General features: G+C 49.9%; 2 long non-coding RNA genes across 3 annotated transcripts; one reads left to right on the top strand and one right to left on the bottom strand.

Annotated features, from left to right (window-relative positions):
* Positions 1–663: 663 nt before the first annotated feature.
* On the bottom strand, positions 664–3,572 carry LOC125727518 (uncharacterized). The gene is made up of 3 exons (XR_007388792.1): positions 3,331–3,572; positions 858–958; positions 664–757 (listed from the first exon to the last, which is right to left on the bottom strand). It is a non-coding gene; the product is annotated as an uncharacterized LOC125727518 (long non-coding RNA).
* Positions 3,573–3,834: 262 nt separating this feature from the next.
* Positions 3,835–9,598, top strand: LOC125727517 (uncharacterized). Of its 2 annotated transcripts, XR_007388791.1 has the most exons (4): positions 3,835–4,074; positions 5,427–5,491; positions 9,059–9,424; positions 9,458–9,598. It is a non-coding gene; the product is annotated as an uncharacterized LOC125727517 (long non-coding RNA). The 2 variants fall into 2 exon arrangements; XR_007388790.1 differs by having other exon boundaries at positions 9,059–9,598.
* Positions 9,599–13,423: the final 3,825 nt, after the last annotated feature.

The following is a 13,423-nucleotide window of genomic DNA, read 5'->3' as shown; positions in this document are numbered from 1 at the left end:
AGAGAAAATGGTAGCTTTATTATAAGGGATTATTGGCAATTTTTGCAGCAATTTCTTTTAATTCCAGAGGGATTAAAAATATACAGATCATATTCAATGGGTGGACTTGTGTGAGCTGCATCCTGTTGCATTTACATTTATCAGATTTATTTTAGCAGACAAACAGGTGAGGACACCTTGGGGTTAAAACTTAGGATGCCCTGGAGCAGCTGGGGTGAAGGGCTTTGCTCAAGGGCCAAAAAAGTGATATAATTATTCTCCCAACCATGGGATTCAAACCCACAACATCGTGGGCAAGAGCCCATATCCATAACCTGCTAGGCTACACATCACTGCGCATAGCAGGGATACAGTGAAACCAAACAACATGAAAACACTGTCATTAGAGTGAAGATCGGCAGGAGAGGCGTGCAGGGAGGTGAGTGTGAGAGAGAGGAGCTGCAGGCCCTGAAGGCCTCAGCTGCAGGCGTCCTCCACGATGGTGACACCTGGCACGCGAGTGCAGGCGCTCCCCCCCGCGAGGTACGCCGCCGGGGCTCCGCCGCGAGCCCCCAGAGGGCCTGGGCTTGCCTCACGGTGTTTTTTTTTTTGGGGTGGGGGGTAGGCATCTTCTCCCCGATGGGGGAGCTCCGCTCGCTAGCTCCCCCCCCCCTCCAGATTCATCCCCATCCCCCGGAGCAAAACAGCTGCAGAGTGACACAAGGCAGGGGCGAGCATGCGGGGGAGCACCACCGCTCAGATTGTTCCAGAAGCGGCGCTGTCGGTTGTCAGGGAGGGGCAGGCAAATTAAAATCGACGAAAGCACATTTAAGGAAAAACAACGCTTACGCAGATTACCCTCACTCATGGAAGCCCACCTGGTAACTGCAGTGCTCTTAACACCTCTGTGCCCCCACCCATGGAGGCCCTGTCGGGGATGTGGCCGAGGCCGAAGGTGCGCTCCAGTTGCTCCATCCTCCTAACACAAACACATACACACGTTTTACACGTACATATACCCACGCAGTATACAAATACACTCAAATGTACAAACACACGTCTTAATTTATAAGCTCATGCACACGCGCACCCATAATCATCAACGCCGAGAAGTGTACAAATTTTACAAACTATACAAAGGAACTTGTGCTACGCGGTACGCGCACACGCACGCGGAAACGCGCTCGCGCCGTCAATCTACCCGCGCGCCGCAGCGTCATTAGCCGAGCGGCATTATCCACGTGTGGTATTTTTTTTTTTACTTTTAAGTCCGCGATTCTTATTTGGGAGGTCGAGGTTCGAGCGAGAAGTGTCTCCGGAACTAAAAAAAGTGGGAGCCGGCCCCCTGAGCCCGAGTCGCTCAGAGCCGCTGCACCCGCCCAGTGGCGTCCCCGCGCGCGACCGCAAACGCGGACCGTCCGCTGAAGTCGATTTTCATCTGCACGCCTCTATCATACTGTGTTATCTTGTACAAAAAACGTGTCTATATACGATATATATACTTGTTGTTTAGATCCTGTAAACAATTCTATCCATACAATTATGGCAGGATAAACAGATAATAACACAGATCTGATAATGCTACTACTACTGTTGAGACTATTATTAATAATAATTAATCGTAAAACGATTTATGCAGTACAGGGTCACAACCAAGAAGCCATGGCCACAAAGAGGGATAATAATAATTATTGTTTTATATATATATATATATAATAATTAATGACAATTAATTGTAGCAGTAATAATAATAACAATAATAATAATAATAATAATAATAATTAATTGTAATACTAATATCACACTGGCATGGTGACTTCACACCTCAAGGGTGGGAAGGTTAAATCGTGGCCCTGCTGTTTGCATGGAGTTTGCATGTCCATCCGTGTCACATGAGTTTTCCTCCATGTACTCTGGTTTCCTCCGGCAGACCAAAGATGTGCTGTCAGGCTAATGGCTGATTTCAAATTGCCCAAACTACATGACAGTGTTTGTGCGTGGCTGGCAATGGGCTAGCATTCCATCCAGGGCGTCCCTCAGCCCTGTAACCCTGACCAGGACCATCACTGAGAAGATGGATGTATAATAATAATAATAATAATAATAATAATAATAATAATATGCTGCACGTGTGTGAGCATCCCGCGGTGGGTAGCTGGTATTTATATCCAGGTAGCGAGAGCAGAGTTCTGCTTGCTGGGTCAGTGGCTAATTCCTCACACCACCTGCTGTATGTGTGAAAAATGATACAGAGCGGAGAAGGGAGATTAAACAGGCGCTTAAAGAGGCCACATTTTTCTGTAAGTGTTTCCAACAAGCACCAGAATTTGCTCCCAGAAAGGAGGTTATATTACAGGACTTGCCGGGAGGTGTGTGTGTGTGTGTGTGTGTGTGTGTATACAGTGCGATTCAGTGTATTTATATAAACAATCACATACGCAAGGACCGATTTGTGGGGAAGCGTAACGCCGATGGTGCAGCGTTGGAATCTCCGGTGCAATGTAATTTACACGGGACACATTGGCATTAATTTGACTTTGATCTACTCCAAAGGTGCTGAGGGGATTTCAACACTGTCATTGTAATCAGAGCGCTATAGAAATCCGTGTCAGTGACAAGGTAATTGGTTAACACAGACACCCCCCCAATGTAAACCAAGAACAGCAGATTTAACTTAGAAACCTGAAAAAAATTTCAGATGCTGAAGGGACGGGGGGGGGGGGGGGGGGGGGATAAAGCAAAACGGAAGAAAGAGAAAAGAACGGAAATGAAAGCAGAGTAAATCAATCTCGCTTTGACGAGCACTTAATTATATATTCTGTAGTATTCTCCATCGTTGTTAGTGTTTAATTAATTCATAAATACTGAAACAAATTACCTTTGCATGGTTGAAAATTACACCTAAATGTAGCATGGCGCTTTTGTGTTTCACAATTAAATATTCCCTCAGATTCAGCAGGCGTGATAGAGTAACAGTTCTGGGGTGAACCTGACCGCCGCTGTTGACATTTTAATGTTAAAAAGGCCTGTTTCCTTCCGAAGACCATTCATTTCACAAATAATCAGGAACGCGGACGCATGCAGCTGCACCCCCAAGACAGCAGGCCTGACTATTATCATGAAGTAGTGACTGTGTGAACAGCAATCACCTGCATCCACCCATCCATCCATCCACCCACCCACCCACCCATCCATCCATCCACCCACCCACCCACCCACCCATCCATCCATCCATCCATCCACCCACCCATCCATCCATCCATCCATCCACCCACCCACCCATCCATCCATCCATCCATCTTCTAACCATTTGAGTTCATAAATAAATGAAGGTTACTGGGTTTCAGTTACCTTAGTGTAGACTGTAGCAAGTCAGGCCTGTCAGCCATTGTCATTCTGACCAGCTGGTTACTCTCCTGTGGATCTCATCAAAGGGAAGAAATGCAACACCTTAAAAACACGTTGCGTGCCACTTTCCCTGCCGCGCAGGAGGCTTTGTTCCCCTTTCGGTGGGCCTTTGGTGTTAGGTGTTCTCCTCATGGTGGGTCAAATGCAGCCGTCCGCACTCAGCTACCGAACCATCTGCTTAAACTGATGGCTACGCTCCACCATCTGCTGCGTGGCTAGAGCTCCCACTCTCCTCCCGGTCCCGACGCGGTCGGGTGAGCGTGCTGAGGGTGTCGCCCACTTTCGCTTTTAATTTCTGCCGCAGGTCTGTGTTTTCTGGGGATTTTAGCTAAAGACGAAGTCGAGCTGCAAACTGGAAAGGCCCTAGTAATATTTACTGGAAAGTTAAAGTGTCAGTGCAGTAGGAATGGAGGGTTAGCTACATCGCGCACCTCCGGTCCACCTCAGTTACGTGGAGTGATGCTGCTCAGCCTTGTGAGAGATGTGGCCGATTTAACAGGGAGCAAAAGCAGCCCAGCCCACCGACCCGATCCGGAAATGCCATCCTGGAGGTTTCAAAAAAACGTTGCGACACAGAATGTGGCTGCAAACAACCACATCCTGACAACGTTTGCCACTGATCCCGGTAATTATTTACGGGTTCACCTTGGAGTCGCTACTGGCTAATGGATTCGGTTTCACGGCAAGGTAAGATCCCGTGTCATCTCACATGCTGACGCGACCAGCGCTTTCCGGAGTGGGGTGGGGTGGGGGGGGGTGGAGATTAGGGGGCGCGGAGGAGAAAACTAACAGGGAATTAGAGTAAGAAACAAAAAAAGAGGCTGTGGATTTTCTCGCTGACAGGTATTGCGAGCCGTTTGGCAGACATTGTCACGGCTTTGTACGGGAACACAGAGTACAAGGGGTTACAGAGTAATAAACACAGAGGCAACAACCAGCTTTGCGGAGGGAAACGGGGGGAACGGAGCAAAAAAGATACGTATGAACTGTCAACAGTTGTCATAGAAATGGGCCTGAAATTAAGGAAAACATGTGTGGCGGTGTGAGCGGCCCGGGAGGTAGAGCGTTATCACGTCCACAAACAATGGCCAGCCTGACAGCGCTTAGCCAGATAACACCACTGCCTTTATTTACATTTTTATTCTCCACTAATTCCGCTGCCTTTTCTCTGAGACTTTGCCGTCCTCGATAACTGCGCTCTTTCAAGTGGTTAATATCATGCAAAATAAGCCCCCCCCCCCCACCCCCCATCCCTCTTTATGGGGATAAGCACTACAAAGCGGCTCATGCTGCATGTTGGGGGATTTTTTTTCTTTCGGATGGACCCTCTCATTATCATCCCCTGGTTTTTTCCCCCCGTTGTTCCCTTTCACCGTTAAAAAAACAGGCCCCCTCGTGTCCAAGTCGGCCCAAAAGGGGATTGCGACAACAGCGAGATTATTTACAAACACGAGTGATTACAAGCCGGGTCTGCCTTGCCGTTCGGCTGTTGAACTCACCTTGGCGCTTTGTGGTCGCTGGACATGGATTGTGAAGACCCCAGAATAACGCGTTTGGCTAAAAAGGAGGGGGGGGGGGTGATCTTATTGCTGTGAAGGCCATTCTCATTTAACTGCTCTGTTCCCTGAGGTGACCAATATCCCACAATCCCCATCTTCTCGCAGGAAAGCCCTGGTGGCAGTGAGCTTCCAGGGTCTGGCTGCTACATGGGTGAGTCAGGCCCAAACCCAAGCGGCAGCAGGCCGGGCGAGCAAACACCTTCTCCCCTCCCGGCCCCATGAAATGCAGTGACCATTCCGGCTGACGGCAACTCAAACCCTGACCCCTTAGAGCCTCACCCATCAGATACATCATCACTGACTTGCAAAGGCCATTATTTAATGTTGTCTCTGTGTTTTTGTAGAATACCATTCTGAGCATGTAGTTTCGTAGACGTGTCTTTTTAGCTGATTATTCTTTGCATTATGCATTTTCCTTTGGAGTTAAATCCACTACTGTGTGTGAAGTTTGCATGTTCTCCTTGTGTTGGTTTCCTCCAGGTTTCCCCTGTGTTCCAAGAACTGGATGGATGGATTGATGGAGTGCAATCCATGAAGCAGGTGAGGTGAGGCATTTCAATACACACGTACAGTGTGTGTTTGTGCGTGCAACAAATCAAACAAATATTCACTTATAATAATTTTCAGTTATTGCAGTTTGCAATCAAAATCATCTTTATTCCTGTCAGTGCAAAACACCACTCTCTCCCCCCCGCTGAGGATTAACCCTGGTGTTAAATTCAGAGTGGCTTATTCACAACTTTCCACAGAATGGTGCGAGTTTTAACCAAAAAAACGCCGAAATACAGCTAGATGGAAGGCTTAGATCATTCTCTCTGTGTAGGAAAAAAAAAATCTCTTATAGAAGTGGATTTCCATAAATAAGTGCAGCCCATGCGATTGCACAAGAGGATGATAATATGTCTATCTGTGATGTATGCAGGTAGATAGAGCGCGTAAACACACAAAAAGACCCGCACAGCTGACAGCTTACAGGAGGCCAGATAAGCCGCTAAGACCGAATTCGGCTTTGAAGTGAGTGAAGGGGTTACGTTTGGGTAGCTGAGGGAGTAGCCGGCCTCTGTGCAGGTAGCGTGGAGCAGTGTTTGTTTGGCGTGGAAGATAAGATGTTTTTTTTTATTTTGTTATTATCTTGAAGTCATAAGCTCCTGCGTAAATTAATGGCCCAACGAGGACAGACAAAGCGAGCGCTTCAGGATCAGAAGCAGCAGAATGGCATCGGCGGTAATCCGTCTCGCATACTGCCTGCCTCCATATCTGCCACCTCCATCTCCCCGCCGCTGGAACCCGGTGCCGCCGAGGGGCCCCGACTGTGGGATTTCACGGGCTGGGCAGTGTGCCGCTTAAAGAAAATAAAGAAACGCTCGCGATAAACAAAGCAATTACGCTTCTGGGCAATTAGCCGCTGGTGGGAGGCTAGCGGAGCGCCAGGCCTGTTTCACGGTTGCGGATCTCATTCCTGGAGTGTGCCGCTGCTGATTGGTGCTCGCCTCACCGGAGGACAGCCTACACGCTTGAGCCGGGCTGCATCTCATTATCTCTACAAGGCTTACCATAAATAACCAGCAGGCCCCCCCCAAACAAACGCCACCGCTGCCTGCGCCGTGCCGTCGGCCGCGGTGACAATAATGGAAGTGCTGTATTTGTGATACAAGCGCATGGTGCACCTGCCCTCGATTGTGATCACACGCCTACTCCCCCAGTCCCCACACTAAGGATGTGTGAACAAGGACAGCAAAGTAAAACTGCAGCACTGCGATATCAGACCGTCCCGCAGATTTACCCCCCCCATCTGTTTTGCGATGATGCTCTGACAAATCAAACCCCCCCCCCCACCCCCCGGCACCACCCCCTTGACGCAAGTGCCGTGAATCTCTATCATTTTCCTTTATGTCATTGGAGATTCAATTATAATCATCTGCATTTCAGGTACTGGGACAATATCCCCAGCTGACGTCCTCCTCATTTACACCTAATGAGGACTTGTTAAGGGCTTCCGCCTCCCTACATGTATGCAAATTCAATATTCTTGCCAGGTTTCCATTGGCCCCAGAGCCCCCTCCTGTTATTGGCTGGGATTCCATTAAAGCCTGTTTAATATTAATAGGTACCTCAGCCCTCGCCGTTCAGACGGTGGGCTCTCCATTGAGATGTTCCCTTTGAAGGCCCCAGAGATGACAGCACACTTGCAGTTCCCCCAAATTGTTTTGATGGTCTTTCCCTTCGGGAGCCTTTAAAGCGATTCCTAAAAGCCCCAGTAGTATAGGGGACTGCCGGGGGGGGTGCAGTACGATTTTGTTCACTATACATCCTCACGTGCCCCCATTTGACTTGGGAGTGTGTTTGTCGGGGTGAGAACATGGGTGGGGTCAATCGATGGCAGCCAGCCCTGTCATCTGCAGTCCGGCCAGGGGTCAGACAGCACACACACTCGCACTGAGCGACCCAAGCAGGATTAACAGCTAAATAAATAAATCACGTTTCCATGGCACAAGGTGACATGCATTTCCATGTGTGTGGCATCTTCCCTGATTTTCCTCGACAAACACATACAGGAAGTCCACACGGGCCGGGCTCACATGTGCAGGGAATCTCTGCTGCACTACAAAACATAAATGAACACAAATAAACATTAAAACACCGGATCGAAAAGGACGGATCAAGCCCTCTGTTTTCATATAGCATCACACTCAGTGGCTCACCCTGATCACAGAAGGTAAATTTTTTCGATCCAGATGTAAGTGTGGGCCGTGTCCACTGTGAGAAGGGCCTATGGAAAAAGAGACACTAGGGGATTGCTGGGGGGTCAGCCGGGCGGGGGTGGGGGGGCAGCCGGGCAGGGGGGCAGCCGGGCGGGGGTGGGGGGGCAGCCTGGAGGAGTGTCTCTGGCTAAGCTGTCAGCGACGGATTGGGCCCCAGGCTCTTTTAGGAGAGATAAAGGCGGAGAGGCGAAACTCAAGCTGTGGGTGGACCCAGCCTGGTACGCAGCGACAAAGTGCTAGAGAAACAAACACTGGCAGTAAACAGGCAATGAGCTCATTCTGGAAACTTCTCCCGGCTGAAGTGGATGGATGTCTGATGGCAGTACAAAAAAACAACAGGCTAGCCGTGACGGGCCCCGGCTGAAGTGATTACTCACGGTATTCAGAGATGGATATCGTTTACACAGACACACGCTCTGCACCCAACACGCACACTCACAAACACAGCGTATGGGGAGGGGCTGTCGACAGTACCTGAAGACTCTGCTTCAGTAAACTGGGATCTTTCGGATTCATTGGTAAAGAAATAACATCATTTTGAGGATCCATCTGAAAAGCCTCGAACAGAAATGAATAAGCTTCAGCCCACTTGGTAGCTGCGGTCCACAGATCTGTTGTGCGGTAAACTTCCTCCATCGCCGTACCCCAGTAATGTAAGACCCACATTTGGCCACAGGTCTCGCTCTGACCTATTCTGATTGGTCAGTATTTTAGGGGAGGTCCTACCATCAGCCTGTCACAGGACTCATGAAGGACCAGAAGAAAACTGATTGGTCGAAGCCCATAGACACTGAGTGAAGAGATTCATTAAAGGAAAACTGGGGACCTTTTACGGTTTCCGAAAGATTAAGGCCGTAGAGACACTGCTGTTCAACTGTATCTGTCACTCACAGGAGGATAAGGGTGCGTACAACCGCGGCGTGTCTTCTTTCGAAAAAGTGTCCACAACCCCTTAAATAAACAGCCTGTGACATGCGGGGGTTCATGCCGCTGGGTTTTATGCTCTTTTTTCCAGTGCATCAAGAATTCATTTAGAAAGGTGTTTTCTGAGGTGCTGCTGGATGGTGCAGCATGGCGATGAACCGCAACATAATTGCCTAAGCAGGTGGAGGTGGATGGATGGACTTCATTACCATTTTTGGTAAACATTGTATTGTGCGACACAAACAATGTCAAAGGTCAAACCTCCAGGGAATTTATTACAATTGTTTTAATGTGCAAAAATAAAAATCACAATGCATTGTGATGCTTCAGAAAGGCCCCATGAAAATCAGTGCATAATAATGATAGATACTTTATCAATCCCTGTGGGGAAATTGTCTTCACACCTCCCCCAATTGCTCTTTGCAGAACAAGCTGGCCGTGAAGGGCAGCCACCTGTCGCATAGCAGGAGTTGGGGGTTAAGGGTTTTGCTCAAGGACCAAAGACATGCCAAAGCTGGGTGTGAACTGAGGACCTTCTGACCACAGGGCATCCAGGCTTAGCCCACTGCTGCCCTAATATATATGTGAGTATACAACCTCAGCAGATATATTGCACAGGACTGGTTCTGATTCTGGATGGCTGTGTTCCACCTCGGAAGACCCAGTTTAATAGGAGGTCACAAAGACCTCTACCGTCTACACCCAAAAACACTCGGGGCACCATCCTCCTGCTAAGTGCAGCACAAAATGGACACATGAGTGACCCCATCCAAACAGAAATGGACATATGGGGTGACTCGACCCAAACGGAAATGGACACACAAGTGACTCGACCCAAACGGAAATGGACACACAAGTGACTCGACCCAAACGGAAATGGACACAGGGGTGACCCAATTCAAACGGAACTGGACGGAGAAGTGACTCAGTCCAAACGGAAATGGACACAGGGGTGACTTGATGCAAATAGAACGCAGCATGAGCGCCAAAAGCTGCACACTGTCAGCGGCTTAGGGTGAGCAGTGACCATTTAGTACACTCGCATTCGCACAACACAGCAGCGCCATGTCATCGGAAGAGTTGCAGAGAACAGCGTCACGATGAGGGGATTAAAATGACACAATCAGAGGAGAAGAGAGGCAAGGTGAGGTGGGCTGTCGCTCTTTTGGAGGTACAGCTTCTGCACCTTGTGTTTATGTGGAATTAAGAAAAGGTTCTGTTTACCGGGATTAACTTAGACCCGACATCAGGTCTAGACTAGTCGCATCTGTCACTCAGCAGAGCTGGCTGCTGCGGGCCAGGCTCACGTGCCGACGTCAGTCAGGAGCAGAGCGAGCAAGCGATCCAATCCTCTCTCAAACCTGTCAAAGGAGACTCATCAGCGGGGAGAGGGAGAAACTTTTCATTCCCAAAGAAGTCGCAGATTCTTTCGCGGATGAAACACCAGTTGAATTCCACTTGACGGCTTGTTTGCGTTGCCTTTGCGAGGGGAAGCCTGTGAACTGCCGCTGACACAGCCTCATGTTTCGGAGGCCCTCTGATTGGCAGGAACAGAGAGCCCCCGCTGAGATCGCGCGCTAGAATCACGGGACTGGGAAACATGCCGGAGCCTGCCGCTGCCGTGCATCATGCTTTCAAGCGGGAAGGTGAGCTTGGCAGAATCAAACGCTGATAAAAGAAGAGTCACATGCCCATTATTGCCGTGGCGACAAGGGCTACACGTTCCATTCCACATGGTCGTCAATCACCATGATGTAACGTCTCCAGTTTTACAGCGTCAAAGCTGCACTTCCAGTCTTTCATTTCCCTTAAATGGATTTTCAAAGCGGCACCTTTCTTCTGACTCGATGCCACGAGAACGTCGACAACATGCGATGCTTGAATATTAATATTAATATTTTTTATTGACAGAGTCAACCCTTCAAAGACCGTGATCTTCAGTGGAAAAACTTGGATTAAAAAATCCTGTGATCCAGTAAAATGAAGCTGATTGCTTTACAGGTACAAGCGCTTCGGAAATCTCCTGGATTCCACGTACAGGTGCTGGGAGTGGGGGGGAGGGGGGGGGGCGAAAGAGCAATGGAGACGGAGGCAACGTGGGGGTGCAGGGGGTGACTGGGGAGAGAATGGGAGACGCAGAGAGCGGGCCGCCCCCTCACTCTGCCGATGTGTCCATCAGCGGAGTAAAATTAAAGATGAATGCTGTTGTGAGGCCAAAACTGAGGCGGCTTTAATTTCAGATTCCATAACTCACGCCCGTCTTGAGGCTTGACAGCCGCCGCAGAACAGACGTCTGCCCTTTTAAGATACTGCTAGCGGTCCCGGGTCCCGGGGCCCGGGGCCCAGCCCTCATAGGCTGCCCTGCTGCTGGTGCCGGCCTGCTCCTGCCTGCTCCCTCTATCCTTGTCACAAGCTCTGGGCTCAATTGCCTTTTATCACATTTTATCAAAGGCCTCTTTTCCAATTTCACCGTTTTCGTTTTCAAACCTTTCTGCTAAGCACCTTTCTTTTATATATATATACACACACACACACGCACACACACACACGCTTGCAGTGTTTTCAGCAGTGGTTTCTCCTTCTTGGCCACACCCCCCATGCGGGGATGCCAGTGCTTTTCCCACCATCTCCACGGGAACATAGATGACTCTGGACGGCCAGCGTCGCCCTCGGATCCACGGATGATTCTTCCAGCTGGATGGCCGCAGAGAAAAGCCCAGTCCAGAGGCGTTCAAGCTGTTCCCCATGCCGACCCGCAGTCGCTGCTCCTGACGTCTCGTGCCTTAACCAATAGACCCAGAGCAGCCGTCCATGCCCAGACACAGGCCACAGCATGAGGGTGACTTCACAAACACAAAAAAAATCAGCTACCACCAACTAATGTCTTTCTCTCTTTGCAACAACAAGATTGCTCCTGTTGACTTCCTTCTCTCTCTGTTGAGAAGCTGGGGGCCCGGGGGGATGGGGGGCAGGGGCAGCAGATGGTCTCCTGGCCTGTGGGCATACAGCAACCCACGGCATCATATTGCAGAAACAACGACAGCTTTTCAATCACTGAGTAACGTGGTTACTCCTCACCCCGTGTGGACGTGGCCGGGGGCGCGATCGAATGGGCTGGACCTCAAGGACCCCCTGGAGCTTCAGGCTGACTTAGTTACGGAATCGCGGTCGCCGGGGGTGACATCTGTGGCCTACCCAAATGCCATGGAACGATCCGGAACACGGTGTTAATAAAAACAGCAGGAACACATAGACCTGTTTGTACTCCTCTTTTCTGGGCTTTGTTTTTTCTTTTTTTGTTCTGCTGACCGGGGGTGATTGTGGGAAAAGGGGAGAAGGGTCCGGAATTGTAGCAGTATACAGTAGGATTTGCTCTAGGGTAGCTTCAGGAATGAAGGTCAGTGAAGTTTTATTAGGAGTTGGAGGAGACAGAGTGTACCTGGGAGATAGTCACAATGACAGCTGTGTTATTGGTGCCGGCGATGAAGAAGAACAGATCCGCGTCCTGGGGGACCGGCGGGGGGGGGGGAGGAAGTTGCCTTTCACTCGTGACGATCTCATATAAACAGGCACTCGTGCACCGAGACGCACACGCACGCACGTGTTACACACACACACACACACACTCGTACGCACTTGCATGGGCCTGCTGCAGTAAGTACCTCTTATTTATGGTCATGTGCTAGACAGAGAGCAGCAGCTCATACACTTTGATGGGTCTGCGCTGGCTATGAGAGCTCAGGTCCGGCTGTCACTGCTCACCGACTCTTCAAAATACCCAGCAGGCCCTCGCCACCAGCAGCCGCCCATAACGCCGTGTCACTTATTACTTTTGGGATAATCCCCTTTGAAGGGAAATCGGCACCTCAGCCGTGAGCCCTAATCCCACAAAATCTGGCTAATTGCCTCTTTCTCAAACGCCCGCGAATGCCCTGACCGTACCGACCGGCAGCAAGCCTCGGGGAAGACGCTGACATTGTCCGTGGCCAAGGAAGCCGCTCGGAGCAGCCGCAGACAGCGGCAGTTCCCCGGGGGATGGGGGGGACATGATCTGTGGTGAACCAGAAGTAGCGTTTGAGGTCTCTTTGTGGGACACTGAGGCATGCAGCGGTGCTCGGGCTTTGTGGGGGAGTTAAACTCACCTCCCCCTCCCTTACTCCTAAATGCACGTCAAGGATTTAAAAAACGAACTGCGAGTACAGTGGACGTGTGACATTCCACACAAGGGGAGTTAGTGAGACCACGGGCAGTCCTACGACACAGCTCTCAGGCCTGTGGGATCACACCATTTGTGAGAAAACATCCATTTCCTCTGAGATAACATGAGGACACGCCATTTGCATGCGTCATGCGGCACGCAACGCCATCGCTTTCTTATCCCCGTTTTTACCTGTGGCTTTCCTTATCCTAGACGTGGCCGTTATCCGGAACCTTCCGGGGACACACAGACACAGTGACGCACATGGACACATAAATGCCTCTCACATGCAGACTGTCCTTCTCTCCCACATGCCTGACGCACACATATAATCATGTGACACACACCTGCTCACTAACACACATGCTAATTTTGTATGACATTGGGGCTCCCACATGTGTGACACGCCCATGTTCAGTCACACACATAGACACACACATACAATCTGACATACCAGATCCATGAACACAGTTTTTTTCTGCAACATCCCTATGCATCCACACAGACACACACATGCACACAGCAGTGACAACCATGGGCATTTAAGAGGAGGAATTCTGGGTGGGTGTATTGATTCAGCCTTTGGGTCCAGA

This window comes from Brienomyrus brachyistius, unplaced genomic scaffold (genome assembly GCF_023856365.1).
Source record: "Brienomyrus brachyistius isolate T26 unplaced genomic scaffold, BBRACH_0.4 scaffold100, whole genome shotgun sequence".
NCBI classification, from domain to species: Eukaryota; Metazoa; Chordata; class Actinopteri; order Osteoglossiformes; family Mormyridae; genus Brienomyrus; species Brienomyrus brachyistius.
Note: the sequence above shows the minus strand (reverse complement) of the source record. Positions and strands in the feature narration are given on the sequence as shown.